The sequence below is a fragment of the Mirounga angustirostris genome, unplaced genomic scaffold (assembly GCF_029215605.1).
Source record: "Mirounga angustirostris isolate CCGP_5_RB_7025 unplaced genomic scaffold, mMirAng1.0.hap1 SCAF_6, whole genome shotgun sequence".
NCBI classification, from domain to species: Eukaryota; Metazoa; Chordata; class Mammalia; order Carnivora; family Phocidae; genus Mirounga; species Mirounga angustirostris.
The window spans coordinates 114214169-114232741 of NW_026991714.1; positions in this window are offsets into that span (position 1 = coordinate 114214169).

An 18573-nucleotide genomic window follows, 5' to 3' on the forward strand; every position below is an offset into this window, starting at 1 on the left:
TTGGACATTTTTCAGCCACTCTTTCTTGGAATACTTTCTCAGTCCCACCTTCTTTTCCTCTTCTGGGACTTTGATGGCACAAATGTTAGGTCTTTGACATGGTCCTCCACTTTCCGGACACTGTGGGTTTCATATTTCTTTTTCATCTATTTTCTATTCCAGCCTTCAGCTTCCTCTATTTCTCAGAAGCATCTGGCTCCACTGTCCTCTCGCTTGCTCCCGAAGCACATTCCCCTGATGACATCCAGTTTTTCTGCCACCTCAAGGGCAGCCCCATATTCGTCTTCTTTGCTGGAGCTTTCTCATCTCCCAAACTGTTATGTTTTAAGTCTTTGGTTTTTAACTCTTGTTTTTTCTGTCTACTCTATTCCAGGTGTAGTCTCATGGCTCTTCCTATCTCCTTGATGTCAATAGTGGCTATGTTTATAGATGTAGCCCTAATCTCCCCCCAAGCTCCAGACCCATCCTTGAACCCTCAGCATCCCTACTTGGGTGTTACCTGCACAGTCATCCAGCAACACCTTGCCCTTCGTCTTTCAACCAGAACCCCTATTTCTCTGTTCTCCTTCTCACCTCTCCTCCAGACATGATTCTTGAGACTTCTCTATCCAACCTGAATGTGAAAAATCTTTTTCCCATCATGTTGGAGCTTAACATTCTCAAATCCAACCACCTTCCCATCTCCCCACCTCAGGAATACCAATAGCTTTATTAATAACTGACCCCATTACTTATATTTACCTTATCCCATCACACACATTGTTCTGTGACTTCTTGGTACCAAGGCTTGGAAAGCTTATAAAGAAAATAGAGTTGACCTTCCACTTTAGAAACCCTCTCCCTTGCTACAGCCCCCCCATGGCGTCCACCCCATAGTGGTATTTTCACCATATCATTGGAGAATAATGCCCCTCCCTGACAGCACCATCTCCCCACCTGTCTTCCTGCCATCCACAACTCTCCTGAAGCTCCCTGTCCTCTCAGAGGATGGGAGCCCTAGGTGCTCCTCTTGACTCTGCCCCCTGCCATCAGTGTCTAGGCTAGGTTGAAGATAGGACATCAACCTCCATGCAGATGCCTCTTCTGGAACTCCACTTCCCAAGCCTCTGGTGGACTTTGATTCCACTCTTTTCAGTGACACACAGACATATCCTCACCTTAGGTCTCTTCTCCCTTAAGAATCACTCCAGCCCCAGCTCCAAGGCCATGCCTTCTCAAGTGGCCCTTGTTGACCACAATCTGCCTGCCCTTCAACCTTTCCCCAGTTCTTGTACACCTGTTTTTTATCTGCATAAAGATCACCCATTTTTTTCACGCTGCAAGTGCCTCCTGAAATCATTTTGAACTCTATCCTCCCATACAGCTCCAAATCCCTGGCCCACCTACGTTTTTCCATCGCTGCCTTGTCAGGCCCAGCACTGTGATAAGCCACCACCTGGCTTCCTCTCTCCCCTCCAGACCCATGCAGCCTGGAGGGGACGCCGTGTAGCTGTGTGCCGTGGCTCCTTGACAAGCCGGTCCTTGCTAACCTCCACTCGCCTCTCCAGGCTGCTGCACAACCCAGTTCTGCATCACTCGCTGGTGTTCCAGCAGATTCCCCCAGCAGCTGTTCCCAATCTTCCACCTATCCCCAAGTCCACAGACCCACCCCCATTTCCTGAACTCATACCAGATGAATGCACTTCATCATTTATTGAGAATTTCATCTGATAATGACGTTCTCACCTTCTCTCCCCCTTTCCTCAGAGTGTCTCTCTCTTCCCCCCAGGGGGTCTTTATTGAAAAATATCCTTCCTCTTTTCAAGACAAACTTTTCCCCCTGGATTCTGGATCCCTCGCCTTCCTGATTCCTTCCTGACCTCTTTCCATTTTCCTGTCTTAGAGCTTCCTTTTAATTTTTTTTTTAGCTCTGTTGAGAAATAATTGATAAATCATGCATACATTTAATTTAAATATCTTGATGCATTTGGACATAGGCACACACCTGGGATATCATAACCACAATCAAGTCAGCAAGGCACTAAAAATATGCATCACTTCCAAGACATTTTCCTTGTGTTTTTTCATTTTTATTTTTTGGTAAGAACACTAACATGAGATCTATCCTCTCAACGTATTTCAAAGAGTACAATACCAGACTGTTAACTTGTAGGTACTTTGTTGTATAACAAATTTCTAGAACCTACTCATCTTGCATAGCAGACACTGTACCCATTGAAAAACTCTCCCTTTTCCCCTCCCCCTAGCCCCTGGCAACAACCATTCTATTCTCTGCTTGTTTTTAAAGATTTTATTTATTTATTTGGCAGAGAGAGAGAGAGCACAGGCAAGGGGAACTTCAGGCAGAGGGAGAGGGAGAAATAGGCCCCCCTCGGAACAGGGAGCCCCATGCGGGGCTTGATCCCAGGACCCCAGGATCATGACCTGAGCTGAAGGCAGATGTTTAACCAACTGAGCCACCCCAGGTGCCCCTATTTTCTACTTCTATGAGTTTGACTATCTTAGATAGCTCATATAAGTGGGATCATACAGTATTTGTCCTGTGACTGGCTTTTTTCACTTAGCATAATGTCCTCTAAGTCCATCCATGTTGGACTTCTTCTGTAAGGCTGAATAATATTCCATTGTGTATATATATCACATTTCTTTATCCACTCACCTGTTGAAGGACATTTGGATTTTTTCCATACCTTGGCTGTTGTAAATAGTGCTATAATGAACATGGGGGTGCAGATATCTCTTCGAGATCCTGGTTTCAACCCTTTTGAATACATATTCAGAAGTGGAATTGCCAGATTATGTGGTAGTCCCATTTTTAATTTTTTGAGAAACCTCCATGCTGTGTTTTATAGCAGCTGTCCATTCTATATTCCCACCAACAGTGTATAAGAGTTCCAATCTCTCCACATCCTTGTCAACTCATATTTTCTTTTGTTTTCTTTATAATAGCCATCCTAACAGCTGTGAGGTGATATCTCACTGTGATTTACATTTTCATTTCCCTGATAATTAGTGATGTTGAGCATCGTTTCATATACCTGGTGGCCATGTGTTCATCGTCTTTGGGAAAATGTCTCTTTAAGTCCTTTGCCCATTTTCTAATTGGGTTTTTCTTTTTTTTTTTTACTATTGTGTTGTAGATCTTGTATTTTTTAATGTTTTGGATATTAACCCCATATCAGATAGATGGTTTGCAAATATTTTCTCCCACTCCATAGGATGCCTTTCACTCGATTTGTTTGCTCTTTCCCTTCCTTTTTAATTCGATATAGTTCCACTTGTCTGTTTGGTTTTTTTTTAAGATTTTCTTTAAATTTATTTATTTGAGAGAGAGAGAATGAGAGAGAGAGCACATGAGGGGGGGAGGGTCAGAGGGAGAAGCAGACTCCCTGCCAAGCAAGGAGCCCGATGCGGGACTCGATCCAGGGACTCCAGGAGCATGACCTGAGCCGAAGGCAGTCGCTTAACCAACTGAGCCACCCAGGCGCCCTGTTTTTGGTTTTGTTGACTGTACTTCTGGTGTCAAATCCAGTAAGTCATTGCCAGGAACACTGTGAAGAAGTTCCCCCGCACCCCCATGTTCTCTTTGAGCAGTTTCAGGTCTTACATTCAAGTCTTTATTCCATTTTGAGTTGATTTTTGTGTATGGAGTAAGGTAGGAGTCTGGTTTCACTCTTCTGTCCAGTCTTCCCAGCACCATTTGTTAAAGAGACTGTCCTTTCCCCACTGAGTGTTCTGTCTTGTCTCTTCTCCACATAACTCATGAAAACTCAGTTTATTCCCTGAAAATACTTCCTCAGCCTTGTTGCCTTTCAGATTCCCGTCCCATCTCCTTCCTGCTTCCCTACATGACATAAAGCTGAACGGCTCACCATGCAATCGCCACTGATCACCACTTCCCACCTTGTTCTCCCTTCACCCTTGGCCGCAGGCAGGGTCCGAGCCACAGGCAGGGTCCGAGCCGCCCACACCCACCGCAGACCAGGTGGCGTGGTGCCGTCCTGCTTCTCCTTCCCTCTGCCTTCCCCATGTGACTTGTGACCTTCCCATCACAGTTTCTCTGATGTGACAAGCGCGGGCTCTCCCCCTCCCTCGCATCAATCCTCAGTCTCCTTCCTGGGAACATCTGGAATTCTGCCTTTGACTCACCTCTCTTGCTACATTTCACCTGTGATTCTCAACTGGGAGGTACAGCCCTTTAAAATTTATCATCCAAACCAAGCTTTTGAGAGTGAAAGAGTGCCATTAATAATTACGTGGGACAACAGGTGTCGAGTGGGAATGTCCCGGTCACCTTACCCACGGCTCACCCTACCCACAGGGGTTGTTGTAAGGGTAGTCGGGATTTGTTTTAATCAGACGTGTAGACATGAAAATGATCGAAGACATGCAGACCCAAAAACGATTGTCATGAAGGAAGAAGTTTGTTCCCCTCACAGATGCTCCACAACAGGGCAGAGCCCGCCATGCAGGACCACTTGAGAAAGGACCAGGGTCAGGAGGCAGATGGAGAGGTGAAAATGGGAGCAGGAGGCTTTATTGTGCTTTCCATGGAGAGATCAGATAAGGCAGGGTGAGCAGGCTAAGGGTTGGCTAGTTTGAATCATTTCAGCAGGTTCTGGGGCATGGGGTGTCCAAGTTGTGTGGTATCTGGCCCTGGGGCGATGGGGGCAGGTGGACAGCGACCCAGAGCGTGAGAGCCAATGAAGGATGTGGTTGGGGAGTGGGCTCTGGATGGGTATGTTTGCATTTGAAAAGCCCACTCTTCAGTGAGTGGTTGAGTACCTTCGGGAATTAGGGCTAGTCCTAGAAGGGGTAGCAGGGCCCCCAGATGTCAAAGCATCAGAACACCAAAAACAAAAGGCGTGATGAATATGGTGGTCTATCAGGGTCCCTGAAGAGATTTTTCCAAGAAGTACATACCACTCCACCCTCACCCTCTTCCTAGTGGCCCAGGTAGGAATGACTGCCTCAGTGAGCCCCGTCGCAGATGCGTGCGCCACCACCACCCTGGGTGTGAGAAAAGGAAACGCCAGAACCTCTGTTTTATCTGCCGCCACCCCACCCCCGCCGCTTAGGCTGACTTGACACACCTCACACCTCCATTCCAAACCTGTGTCCCTAGGCTCTCTGTACCCCCTACCCCTGAACTGGAGCTCTACCCCGCCCCGACGGTGCGTGAGCCTCCTCCCGGGTCATGTGCGCGGGAGCGGGGGTGGGGGGTGGTCTCTCTGCTGAACACAGGTGCTCTGAGACTGAATTCTGTTGCATTCCTCCCAAGTAATGTGTGCGCGTTGATGTGCCAATGGGTCACTCCCTGGCAACATTTAAATGAGAGCAGAAGCCTCTGGGAACCGGTCTCTTTAGCCAGTGTTTCTCCTACTCTGCTCCAGGGAACCCGAGCTTCCCAGGCGGCACCGTGCATTATGCAGAACAAGCAAGTTGGACTCCCGGTGAAGCAGAGCTACAGTTTGGCTGAACTGTGACACTTCTCACCACTTTCCACACCAAGGAGGCTTTAATAAAAGCAATCCTCCCAAGGGGGAGGGGGGAGGGGAGTTTGCAGCTTTTTTTTATTTTTTCAACTTACTTGGCTTTTTCTCTCCGGCTCATGGGACTGGTGGTTTTGAAAAAGCACTGCTTTAGTCTCAGCGAGATGCTCTCGGGAGGCTTGGGGCCGTGCGTGTGCAGATGGGTCCCCCAGAGGTCACATCAGCTGGACTGTCACCTGTTTCACTGGTGTGCATTCATCCCTGGGCCCCAATTAAGGTGACCTTTGTCCAGAACAGCTAATATGTCCCATCTGCTCCTTCTCCTTGGTCTCCCCCAGGGACAGAGGCCAAACCGGCTCTCTCCCCTCGCCCTGGCTCCAGTCAGGCGACTGAGCTTGCGGTTTCCTGAACGCACCACGTGGCTTGTGGCCTCTGCCGGTTCCCACACTACTGACTGCAGCCGAAAATCACAGACAAGTGCCTCTCCCAGTCCATGCAAAGCCTCACACAGACAACATAAACCGTATATCCACGGGTTTGAGATGCATATGTATTAGGTTATATATGTGTAGGTGTATATACCTACAAGGGAGAAAGAGCCAAAGTGGACAAAGTGAACACAACAGGTCACGTGCATTTGGCAACGGATCCGTTTTGCAACATCTCCAGTGTCTTACCTGTCACACCTACCGTGTGTTTCTTCTCAGCTTGCACTCCTGCCCTCCAAAATGACCGCTTCTAACTTCTGTCCCTCCTGAAATCTCCCGTTGCCTGCACCCCCTGGCCCCAGGCGGTGACTCTGCCCCACTTCCTGGGGGAACTCCCCCGGGCTTCCTTCGGTCCTACGGGCCTGCTCCGTGCCCCGGGCTGCCTGCAGGGGGCGCCGCCTCCCCTGTTGGGCTCCTGCGTGCCCCACCCACCCACCTACCCCCACGCCCCCGCCCCCGCAAAGGAGCCCTCGCTGGTCCTGCAGTCCAGCCCAATGTCAGCGGGGCCACCGCACCTGCCTTGAACCCCGAGCCCAGGCAGGTTCCTCTGCCCTATGTCCTGACGGCACCGTCCCTTTCATGCTTCTCTCTTCAACAGTCACTGTGAGATTTTATAAACATGTACATTTTAATCTTCCAGCCGAGTCTCAAAGCACCATGTGAACAGCACTATATCTACTTCTGCTTATGAGGTTGTCCCCTTAGGAAATGCTCGACAACACACTCAATGAAGGACAGAAAGGAAAAAAAGAGAGTAAGTGAATGGACGAATGCGTGAGTGAAAGCAAGTTTATGACACCAATATTGGAGAACAGAAGTTGTGGTTTGGCAAACACACTCTCTGAGCAGACTTGGGTGTGCTGGGTCCAGTTTACTGAGACTCCCACCACCCCAACTCTTGATGTCTAATCAGTTCCTCTCAGAAATTTCCCATCCACTGACCTCTCATGAACTCTCATTCTGCTCTTTGGTGATAGATACATCCCTCGCTTTCTCTGCTCTGTTTGGAGTTGGGCTTGGGTCTGCAGTGACGTTTCTCATCCCTACTACAGGTATTCGAATGAAATCTGTCTTGTTTTTAACAAATGTCCGGTGCAATTTCTCTCTCACAGGCCATACATGTGCATACAGAGACCCCAGTCTGGATTTCACTCAGCTGACTTGGACAAGTCTTACTCAAGCATTCCAGGTCATCATCGTGGACATGCTGACCACTCGGATATCTGAGGAAGGGCTTTTGTTGAAGAGCAGGAAGGTGACTGTCACCATGTTATGTGTGCCCACCGAGTCACTTCTGCAGGAGCCAACACTGTGTGGTTCATCATGCCAGAGCAACACTTCCCGCAGTGACAAAGTGTTATTGATCCATATTTATCCTCTTGGCCCTCAGGCTACCGGAATCAGACATGGCACCTCTAGAATCAGATGGGCAAGGGAAGTGGAGAGCAGAGGAGGGGAGTGAACACTGGTCTAACAGCTACCAGGTGCCTGGCTCTATATTAAGCACTCTATTCATGTGAACTCACCCCATCTTGACAGCATCCTCCTTAACAAGATATTCTCACTGGGTTTGCCAGCTGGGTGCTCCTGTGTGTGGTCCCTCTCTTCATACGGCCTGTCAGCAATTAGTCTAGCCCCAGCTTCTTTATAGCAGAGTGCAGGCCTCCCCAGAAGAAGCAGAAGCCGCCAGTCTTCTTAAGGACCAGACTCAGAACTGGCTTAAAATGATCACCTTGTCCGCATCTTGCTGGTCAAGGCTAGTGAAAGATCTGGGCCCAAGTCAAGGTGCCAGGGATTGATAATACTCTCATTATAGAGCACTTTGTAGGGAGGGAAGGATTGAAGGTGACTGTCTTTGGAGACTACCTACTGTCCACCCTGAACCTGGAGGTTCTGCCTTGGGAAGGAGCTGCTGGTAGGTGTTCTGCTCACTCGGGCTAGGGAGCCGGTATCAGACACGTGCGGGGTCTTGGACAAGATGTGAATTCGACATACCTGGCCCAGATAGATGCAGGTGCTGACAGACTCAGAAAGGGATGAGAAGATTCAGTGCTGACTCCTAGGACAAACTAACACTTGCTCACTATAAGCCCACATGCCACAAATCCAAGATGGCCCCGGGGAGGGAAACTTGGCCTTTTCCAACATCAGTCTGACTCGGTCCAGCTAGCACTGGGCCACAGCAACCGGGCCACCAGTCCAGGAGAGGCTTGGGGACCTGAGGAAATGGCCGTGCTCGGTGCTTGCTGGTGTGGCTGGTCAGGTGCGGAGACGTATCAAACTCCAAACCTCACCTCCCAGGCTTTCCCAGAATACCGGCTCGGAGGCGAAAACGCCTCCCGGTTGTTCTCATTCCCCAAACGGCTGTGTTTTATGATGTGTTAAGTTTTGGGGAAAGAAAGAAAATTCTTCCAGCTGTGGAGTTATCCCAGCTGAAGTCACTGGCGGATGGTGATTTATGATCTGCTGAGTGTCAGCAGCGTGCTCGGCTCCACGAGGGGGCCTGGGAGGGGGAGTCCCACACTGCACCCCAAACCGCAGGTACAACCTCCATCGAGACCCTCCAGGTTGAGGGGCTTCCCCTGTGGGTTCAGGACTCCCCACATGCTGGAACTTTCTCCAAGCCCTTTGAGCTATTGGCCTGCTGTTGCAGTCTCAGCGAGGGGGTAACAATCCATCAGGAGAGCTCAGGTCTTGCTTCCTGGAGATTCTTCGGCTTGAGTGATGGCCTCCTGAGCTGGAAGGCCTGTGGGCAGCTGTTCCTGGCCCAAGACTCGGCAGCCTCGCCCCGACTTGGTGCCTGGGCCCAGGGCGAGCAGGGCCTATCTGTCCTGGAGGCCAACCCAGGGCCCTCAAAGGAGACTTTGTTTGCCAGCTCCCTTAGCTGTGAGGGCAGCCCTCTTCCAGACCTAGCTGTGAGGGCGGCTCTCCTCTGGTTTCCTTCCTCAGGAGGGAGAAGGCTATGCCGGTGGAGAAGACTTCTCGGCTTCCCGGTTTCAGCTTACTGGTAACCTAGTGGGGAGCCATGCCCGGCTTTTGAGCCAAGTAACCTTATCAGAGGTGTCCTCTAGAGACAGGCTCGCCAGGACAGGCCAGCACAATGACTGCTGTGTGTGGACATGCGGGTGGGATGCAGTGGGGCATGACGGAGGTGGGACAGGGCTTAGCGGCAGGAAGACCATTTAAAGGTGGTTAGAAAGGGTCTCACGAGGCCTGATCTGGTGGCCTCCCTCCTTCTGTCTTTGGTAGAGCCTGTTCCGCTCTCTCAGAGCTCCCCTGCAGGCCCCCCTTCCCCCGGCAGCGGCATGCCGACAGCTCTGGGTCAGGCCCGACTGGAGACAAGCAGGAGGGGCCTGCACGGTGCGAACCAGTGCCCAGTCCCACCACCTGTGCCGGGGCCATAGAAGCCACCTGAAGCAAAGGACAGGCGCCGGGCTCCGGGTCCTGTGGGCTCCGGGCAGGTAATGTGACAGGTGCGTGGGAAGCGCCAGAGTCCAGTGTTTCTGCCCAATGCGAGGCTCACTTTCAGCTCCAAAGCCAAGCAGGGAATGGCTCCAGCAAGAGAATTTTAATTCTCATACGCACACACACCCACGTTGCCCTCCCCCTCTCTCAGCCCAGTCCACAGGGGAGCGCTCAGCCCCTCCAGGGGAGCCAGCGCTGAGCACCAGGAGGAGGGAGGGAGCAGCCAGCTGAGCGTGAGTCCTCACCTCCAAACAAGAACCAACGAACCTCCCTCTTCCTCCCTGTCTCTCGCTCCTTCTCTGTCTCTCCCTCTCTCCCTCTGTCTCTACCTCTCCCTCTCTCTGTCTCTGTCTCTCTCCCCATCTCCTGTCTCTGTCTCTGTCTCCCTCCTCCCCCTGTCTCTCTCTCTCTCCCACCCCCTCTCTATGTCTCTCTGTCTCTGTCTCTCTCAGGAGTCACTGTGAGCTGAGCTTCAGATGAGGTGATGGGTGGCGTCTGCGCTGTGATCCTTATTCTGCAGGGAAGCACAGACCTCACACTCCACGGAGGCTGGCGCCACTCTCCCTGAGGGTCACACAAAGAATCAGCATTCAACTAATACTGAGTAAGGACGAACTCACCCCGCTGCCCATTCTTATAACATTTATTTACTTGATTCGTTCATTTCCCTAATGTTTCTGGGGGCCAGAAAATACATCAAGCACTGACGATACAAACTGAATATGGCAAAATTAGAAATACGGTAGACCAAGGTTAATTTAGAGGTTAAGTAGTGAAATTATCACCCCAACCATAAACTTTCAAAACCGTGGTCTGTTTCTCTTTTTCTTCCTCGGGCGGAGGGTGGATTTCTATAAGGTGAAATTCACCTGGGTAATCAGAGAGGTGGGACTGCTCTGCACCCAGCCCCGTGCAGGCCTCTCCCCCACCCCCCAAAGGGAGCGGGGTTAAGGAGGAAGCTAGTGCGTGACCAAGAAAGAGGAACGCTGGGCCCCGCACAGGTTCTGCCCAACCTGCGGCCCACAGCCTTCCTTCTCAGCAGCGTGGAACGCGAACGTGGCGTGGGGTCTCCATGGGTGGAAACGTTTCTGGCCCAGGGCAAGTCATCACCCAAAGGGACCTCAGATTCTTCTTGTCAGTGGAGGAATGAGCAGCAACTGCTACTTAAGGGAACACTGTGATCCCACTTCTTCCACAGGAGGAGCCCACGTATAAACCGTACCCACGGAAGAGGCCCTGTGTACAAGGCCAGGGCAAAGCCAAGGTCCGCACGAGCCCAGCCACAGATGGAAAGCACATCACACCCAACAGCAGTATTGTCAAGAGGGCCCGCTTGCACTGGTGAGCTCCTATTTTGACTCAAGGATTATCACTTTCTCTCTCTGTTCTCCCTGGTCCCTTCGGTTTCTTGTTCCAGGTGTTCTCAGTGAGTGAGCTGTCAGCGGTCAGGTTCCAGGATGAACAGGGCCCGCCTTTTATCGTAAGCACCTGAGACACACGGGCCAAGGGGGTGTGAACGTTTGCGCCGCTCCACACGTGGCGAGCAGAATCCTGGGGTCGACATCCACTGCAGCTTATTTTTAACCAGTAACCTTGGTTTATCTGTTATCAGCCGAAGCTGCTAAGCAAAACAGGAATGCCAACATTCAGAAGGATTAGCTTCACAGAGGTTTCCCCAAATGCCTTATACAAACAACAGGAGTCCAAATGGTGACTGTACTTTCATTATTACTGGCTTGCCTCTCTTGAAAGTGGCCTGGGAGAGAACAAGGCCTAAGGTGCCATTTGGCCTGTCAGATGTTATCTACTTAACTCCAGTGGGCACGGCAGAATGAAAATTCAATGTGTCCCTTTTCGTTACCCCATAAAGGAAAAGTCCTAAGGGCCCTCTGTGACAAGACTTAAGCTATTTATTCTTGGCCCTGCAGTGGCACTTGGTTTTTCGAAGAGCAAAAGAGCATGGGTGGCAGCCTGCTTCACCAAAACACGAGGAAAATGCATCGTGAAAAATAACGTATTTGCCTTCATTCACCCATGCAAAACTACACACTGCTTGGAACTGAGCAGCAGGGACACATGCAGGGGACAGCATTGCTGAGGACACATTTAGAGACTTTAAAGATGACAGAGCAAAGTCCCAGCTGCCAGCTGAGCCAGCCCTCAGCCCTGACTCAACCCCAGCACCGCCATTAGCTGGAAGGAGAAGGGCTTCCTTTCCAAGGGGAGAGGAATGACCATGGAAGCTGGTCAAAGATACTAGAAGGCACGTGCATTTTGTACGGAGCCAAAATGTCATACATGCATAAAAACATTGTCAGATATGCCAGAAATCCAGGAATATGGAACTCATGAGCACATCTTGGAAAAAACCACTGGAGGATGAACTCTCATGGGCCTATGGAATTTCTATCGATCCACTAAAGAGACAACACCAAGTTTGTTACTGCATTCGGATATTTAATTCACTCCTCCTTTGTCCTCCAGCCACGATCTCATACCAGAGGCTGAGAGAGAGATGGCTTGTTTGCATCCACACTCCCTTCCAGGCCCATCAGACGCAAGCGTGCTAACGTGCTCTATGGAACTCCAGGAGGGGCCTCTGGAATGCAGTGTTTCCCAAACTTCTTTTATTTTTTAAAAAACATTTTATTTATCTGAGAGGAGAGGGGGCAGAGGGAGAGGGAGAAGCAGACTCCCTGCTGAGCAGGGAGCCCAACTCAGGGCTCGATCCCAGGACCCTGGGATCATAACCTGAGCCAAAGGCAGACACTTAACTAACTGAGCCACCCAGGAACCCCTCCCAAACTTCTTTGATCAAAGAAGCTTTCTCGTACTGACTCTCACCGGACGTTTCTGTGGAACAGCCTTAGGGTTTTGGGCAGGTATGCTCATGTGGAAACCAATGTCTATGGTGCGAACCACACTCCAAACTACTGACATCATTACATACAGGTAAGTAATCACAACTGCTCTGTTCACTCACTCTCCATTCACCTAACTTTTACTGAGGACCTACTCCATTTGGGCATCGTGCTAGGTAATCGTGTCTCAAAACAGAATAAAGCGCAAGCGAGCCCTGGAAGGAGCTCCTGGGAAAGCCTTCAGTCCGTAACTGCCTGATGTGATGTCTGCTGCGGTCAGGGCACAAACGCTCACCGTGAGCACCGGGGCAAGAGCGGACAAAAGCACATAATGATGCTTCACGCACCTGCACCTGTGTCTCCTAACGGTCCTCACATTTGGCAGGAGAAGGCGGTGACTGAATAGGACGCTGCTCCCTCCCGCCCTGCTCAGCACGGTGTGGAGCCGGCAGGGACACCCGCCTGAATGTCCGTGTGTCGGGGCTGCGCACCCAGGGAGCGCGCGAGTGGGCAGACGGGAGCGCGCCAGAAGTCTATCTTCGGGCAGTCCCGGGAGCAGAGGCCTCAGCCACACCAGCCCCCCCAGCCCAGGGCCCCTCTGGCCGCCTCCCAGCAGCATCCAGGTGTTCTGGAGTCACTCCTGGCTGCGCCCCCCGCCAGGGCCTTTCCCCTGAAGGTCTGGCGCCAGAGGAAAGAGAAGCCCCCGCCCTGTGCTCAGGAGCAGGCCTCCCTAACAAACCCCTTACTCATGGTCCTTGGCTCTGTCCAGAGCCTTGGCGGCGTCTCCCCCCCGCCCCCCCGCCGACTCTCCCCCACAGACCCTGACCTGAGAAGTGAGGAGCTGGCCGTGGTGCCCGAATGCCCTGGCAGGAAGAGTAGGACTTCGCTCTGGGGGCGGCAGGCAGTGCCAGTGGGCGCAAGCCTTATCTCCCCCAACAGGCCCTTGGAACTCTCGAAAAAGTAAAGGGTCCCCACAAGCACGCCCGCCCAGGCATGCTAGGCAGGCCCACCTGCCCCCAGCCTCGCCGGCCAGGCAGCTTGGACCACGGCAAAGAGAGCCGCCCACCACTCTGTTCTGTAGGGCCCAGAACGCGCACCCTCGGGAATGCTGCGCCTGCCTCGTCCGCTGGGCCCGTCGTTGCAAAGGGCTTCCGTGTTCCACGTTGTGATCTGCTTCGTACGGGCGGAATCCCCTGTGAATAAGCACTCTAACACGAGAACGCTGTACTCCTCGGGAGATGTATTTTCCTGGGGAACAAAATACTGCTAACACAGGCCCTTCTGTTTGGCCTGAAGTGCCTTTTATACGTTGGGTTTTTGAAAGGATTGGCTCTGGGTTGCTGACAACTTAGTGGTGATCCTGAGCAGCAAGGACACTGGCAGAAGATTTTAAAGCTGTTCTATGGGGTATAATGAACCAAATCCCCTCTCCCCATATCTGAGAAAGAACTTAAGAATCATCACCAGTGGGCGCCTGGGTGGCTCAGTTGGTTAAGAGACTGCCTTCGGCTCAGGTCATGATCCTGGAGTCCCGGGATCGAGTCCCGCATCGGGCTCCCTGCTCGGCAGGGAGTCTGCTTCTCCCTCTGACCCTCCTCCCTCTCATGCTCTCTGTATCTCATTCTCTCTGTCTCAAATAAATAAATAAAATCTTAAAAAAAAAAAAAAAAAAAAGGATCATCACCAGTGAGGAAGGCATGATCTTTTGCATAAGAACATACTGTCACTTCCTTGGGGTGAATATCCAAGCCTGGTTGGGCGGTGGACTCAGTCTCCCCGGTTCCACTCCCCGCTCCCCATACTTTTCAGGAGATGAGTCCAAGACAATACTTGGTTTATAGGCGGGGAATAGTATTTACTATTAAATAAATGAATGTCCGCTCTAAGTTTGCTGTAGCTATCTGCTCCCAGATTAAGGTAATTCTCTTCTTTTCCTAACTTGCTAAGTATTTTCTTTTCTTTTTCAAAATCAAGAATGGATATCAGATTTCATCAGAATTTTTCTTCTGCATCTATTGAGCTGTCCATAGGATTTTCTTTAATCCATTAGTGTGATGAATTATATTCTTTGGTTTTACAATGTTAAATCAATATGGCATTCCTAGAATAAACCCAACTTGATTGTGATATATTACCCTTTTTATATTGCCAGGAAAAACTGTGAAAGGCCCTGAAATGAATCAAAAGGATTACTTGATGTTCTCAAAGGTAAACTGGAAATTTTCTAATTTTAGGCTTTCTGATTTTATGGGAACTATGCTTTTTGTAGTCTTTGAGCTATTTTACAACTCTGTAAATTGTACATAACTAACAGCAATGCAAATGATTCTTACTTGTATACATGCAAGTTAATTCTGCCCAGTGGAGGTACAACTGGTCCTTCTTCCTACCCCCTATGGTAAAAGTCAGTTTATTATCTATTTGTAAATTTCAGCATTGATGTGTGGTTCTTTGGAATTTTCCTATGAAACAGCTATGGGTTCCCTCATTAACTGATGAGTTAAATAAAATCTTTGACTTGTGTATGTTTAATATTATGAGAGGGGAGCCTGGGTGGCTCAGTCAGTTAAACATCTGCCTTCGGCTCAGGTCATGATCCCAGGGCCCTGGTGGCTCCCTGCTCTGCGGGGAGCCTGCTTCTCCCTCTCCCTCTGCCACTTCCCCTGCTTGTGCTTTCATCTCTCAATCTCTGTCAAATAAATACATAAAATCTTTAAAAAAAATATTATGAGAGTAATAATTACACTTTCTTTGAAAATTATCTTCTAACATTTTATTTCTGGATTCAATTTGCTGCTGCTTTAAGCTACATGCATACATACTCGTAAGTGAAATTGACCTGTCCTGTTCTCAGTTTCCTTTTGGGGTTTTGGTATGGATGTTATGCCAACCTAATTTCTTTTTCTCTCATATAATTGTATAAGATTGAAATCATTTCTATTTCATTATTTTGGAGAACTTGCCAGTGAAGCCACCTAGGCTTGAACTTTTTATTGTAGAATGTTTTTAATTATAAATTTGTTTCCTTGAAATTTTAGACCTATTGCAAGTTTTCCATTTTGATTGTGTTAGTTTTAATACTCTTCCAGGAATCTGTCCATTTCAAATTTATTGGCATAAACTTATTCATAATATTCTTATTTTCTTTTTTTCAGTTTTTTAAAGTGAGGTATATAACTGACATAAAATAGTATATTAGTTTCAGATATGCAGTATCATGATTCAGTATTTGTATATACTGCAGAACGATCATCACAGTAAGTCCAGTTAATGTCCATCACCACACATAGTTACAAAATTATTTTTCTTGTGATTAGGACTTTTAAGGTCTACTCTCTTAGCAATTTTCAAATATGTAACACGGTATTATTAACTCCAATCACTATGCTGTACATTACATCCCCCAGACTTTATAATGGAAAGATTGTACCTTTTGACCCCCTTTACCTATTTAGCCTACCCCCAACTCTCCCTCTAACAGCCACCAATCTGTTTTCTAGATCTATGAGTTTGGTTTTGTTTGTTTAAGTTACGCATACAGATGAGATATGGTATTAATCTTTCCCTGTCTGACTTATTTCACTTAGCATAATGCCCTGAATGTCCATCCATGTTGTCGCAAATAGCAAGATTTCATTTCTTGTGTCTGTATAGTATTCGTGTGTGTGTGTGTGTGCATGTGTGTGTATCACATCTTTTTCCATTCATCCATTGGGTTGTTTTCATATATTGGCTATTACAAAAAATGATGTATTTTCTTTTCTTTATATGTATTTAAGGCTATATATTCTCCTCTAAATACTGCTTTAGCTGTCTCACAAAAGCTTTTCAATGTAGTATTTTCATTATCAGTTTAAAAGTTATTTTAATTTTGATTATGATTATTCTTTTGTTCTATTATTTGAAAATACATTTCTTAGGTTTCAAGTATATGGGGTTTTTCCAGTTATCATTCTGTTTCTAATTACTAGCATAATTGCATTTGGTTCAGAAAATGCATATGATTTTAATATGGGTTTTGGAATAAATTGGAACTTACGTTATGTTCCAAGGTGTGATTATTTTTGGTGTGAGCATATAATATGGGTCACAAGGGCTTGACAAAATTATATTCTGCAGTAGTTGTATGCAACTGCTATATATGTTCTTTGGTCAGTTGGCTATGTCATGTTCTTCCATAATCTGATTTTTTTTTTTTTTTTTTTTTTGCTTAAACAACAGAAATCTATTTTCTCACAATTCTGGAGGCTGAAGGTCCAAGAACAAGGTGCTGGTAGGGTCGATTTCTTCTGAGGCCTCTGGCTTTGGCTAGTAGAGGGCTGTTTTCTTTCTATAGTTTAAATGATTTTTGTTCACTTGGCCTATTAATTACTAAAAGAGATGGGTTAAAATCTCCATCTATTATTTGTACTTGTCTATCTCTTTAGAATTTCAATTTTTAGAGAAAGGAGTTAAGATGGCAGAGGAGTAGGGGGACCCTGAGCTTGTCTCATCCCTCAAACACAGCTAAATAGTTATCAAATCATTCTGAACCCCCAAGAAATCAATCAGAGGTCTGAGAGAACAAAAACTGCAAGTCTACAAGTAGAATTTTCAATTTATATATATGCTTTGTTTTGTATGTATGCCTTATGTATTTTAAGATCCTGCTCTTAGGTGTATGCAAATTTAGAATGGTCATATACTCCCAGTGAACCTCTTGATTAATGCCTTTCGCCTGAATTCCATGCTGTCTAAAAGTAATATACTACACCAACTTTCTTTTGGCTGGTGTTTGCATCATTTTTTACACCCTTTTTTTTTTCTTTAAAGATTTTATTTATTTATTTATTTATTTATTTATTTATTTGACAGAGAGAGATCTAGCGAGAGAGGGAACACAAGCAGGGGGGAGTGGGAGAGGGAGAAGTAGGCTTCCTGCTGAGCAGGGAGCCCGATGCGGGGCTCAGACCATGACCTGAGCTGAAGGCAGACGCTTAACGACTGAGCCACCCAGGCTCCCCTACACCCTTTTGTTTTCAACCTTTTCATATCCTTGTGCTTTAGATTTGTCTCTTGATGTTTTTCATCATTTACCTTAAGCATTTGATCCACTTACCACTTATTGTAATAACTGGTATCTTTGGGCTTCAAGCTATTCTCTTAGATGCTTTTTATTTGTACCAGCCTCTGTGTTTCTTTCCTTTTCTTTCTCTTTCTTTCTTTTTTCTTTCTTTCTCTCTTTCTTTCTTTCTTTCTTTCTTTCTTTCTTTCTTTCTTCTTCTTTCTTTTTTTCTGTCTTGCCCATTGTTACTTTTTCTTAGTTTGGAGATTATATACTCTTTTCCTATTCTTTTAGTAGCTATAATAGAAATTATAAAAAGCATTTTAAAGTTATCAAAATCTAACATTGAGTGGTAAATTCACCCTTCTCTTGAATAATGTAAAGACCTTAGAACATTTTAAATTTATCTACATCACTCCTGAACAATATACTAGTGTTATAATGTATTTAAATTCAGTATGTGTATTTTAAACTCAACAACATATTTAACCCATTCTCTGCTCTTAATTCCATCATTAATCTGAGATCATTTTCTGCCATTTTCATTTTAGAATTTCCTTTAGGGTATTCTGCTTGAGGCAAACTCTCTAGTTTGTTGTGTCTGAAAATGTCTTTCTATCACTTTCACTCCTGCAAGATTTAGAAACTGAAATCTGGGCACTAGTGATGTTCACTTTTACTGGTTGGTCACTGTTTCTAGGGCATTTAAGTTGACAGAGCATCTATCTATCATATCTATCTATCTATCTATCTATCTATCTATCTATCTATCTATCTATCTATCATCTATCTATCTATCTACATACCAATCCCCTACCAACGAATCATCTATCTATCCATCATCTAAACAGTTTCTTAGTTCATATTGTCATTTCTAAGTGAGAACTATATGGTTTTTACTAAACTTCTGTATTACACCTGTATCTTTTTTCTTCCACGTTGAGAGTCCTCATTCACAAGGATGCAAAGGATGATTGAATTCAAATATTCCATAATTACTCATTTGCTTTCCCCAACATTATGATAGACAATTCAATTCATAACAATTCAATACTACTCTACCAGTTATTACCAAAAACACTTAAACATGTTTTGCCTATATTATACCCATGTTATACTATTCTCTCCCATTTTTAAAAGACTATATCTACTTTGTTAGGTAATATAGATATTTGTATACCAAAATTTCTCCCTTTTATTTTAAAACACATATATCCATACAT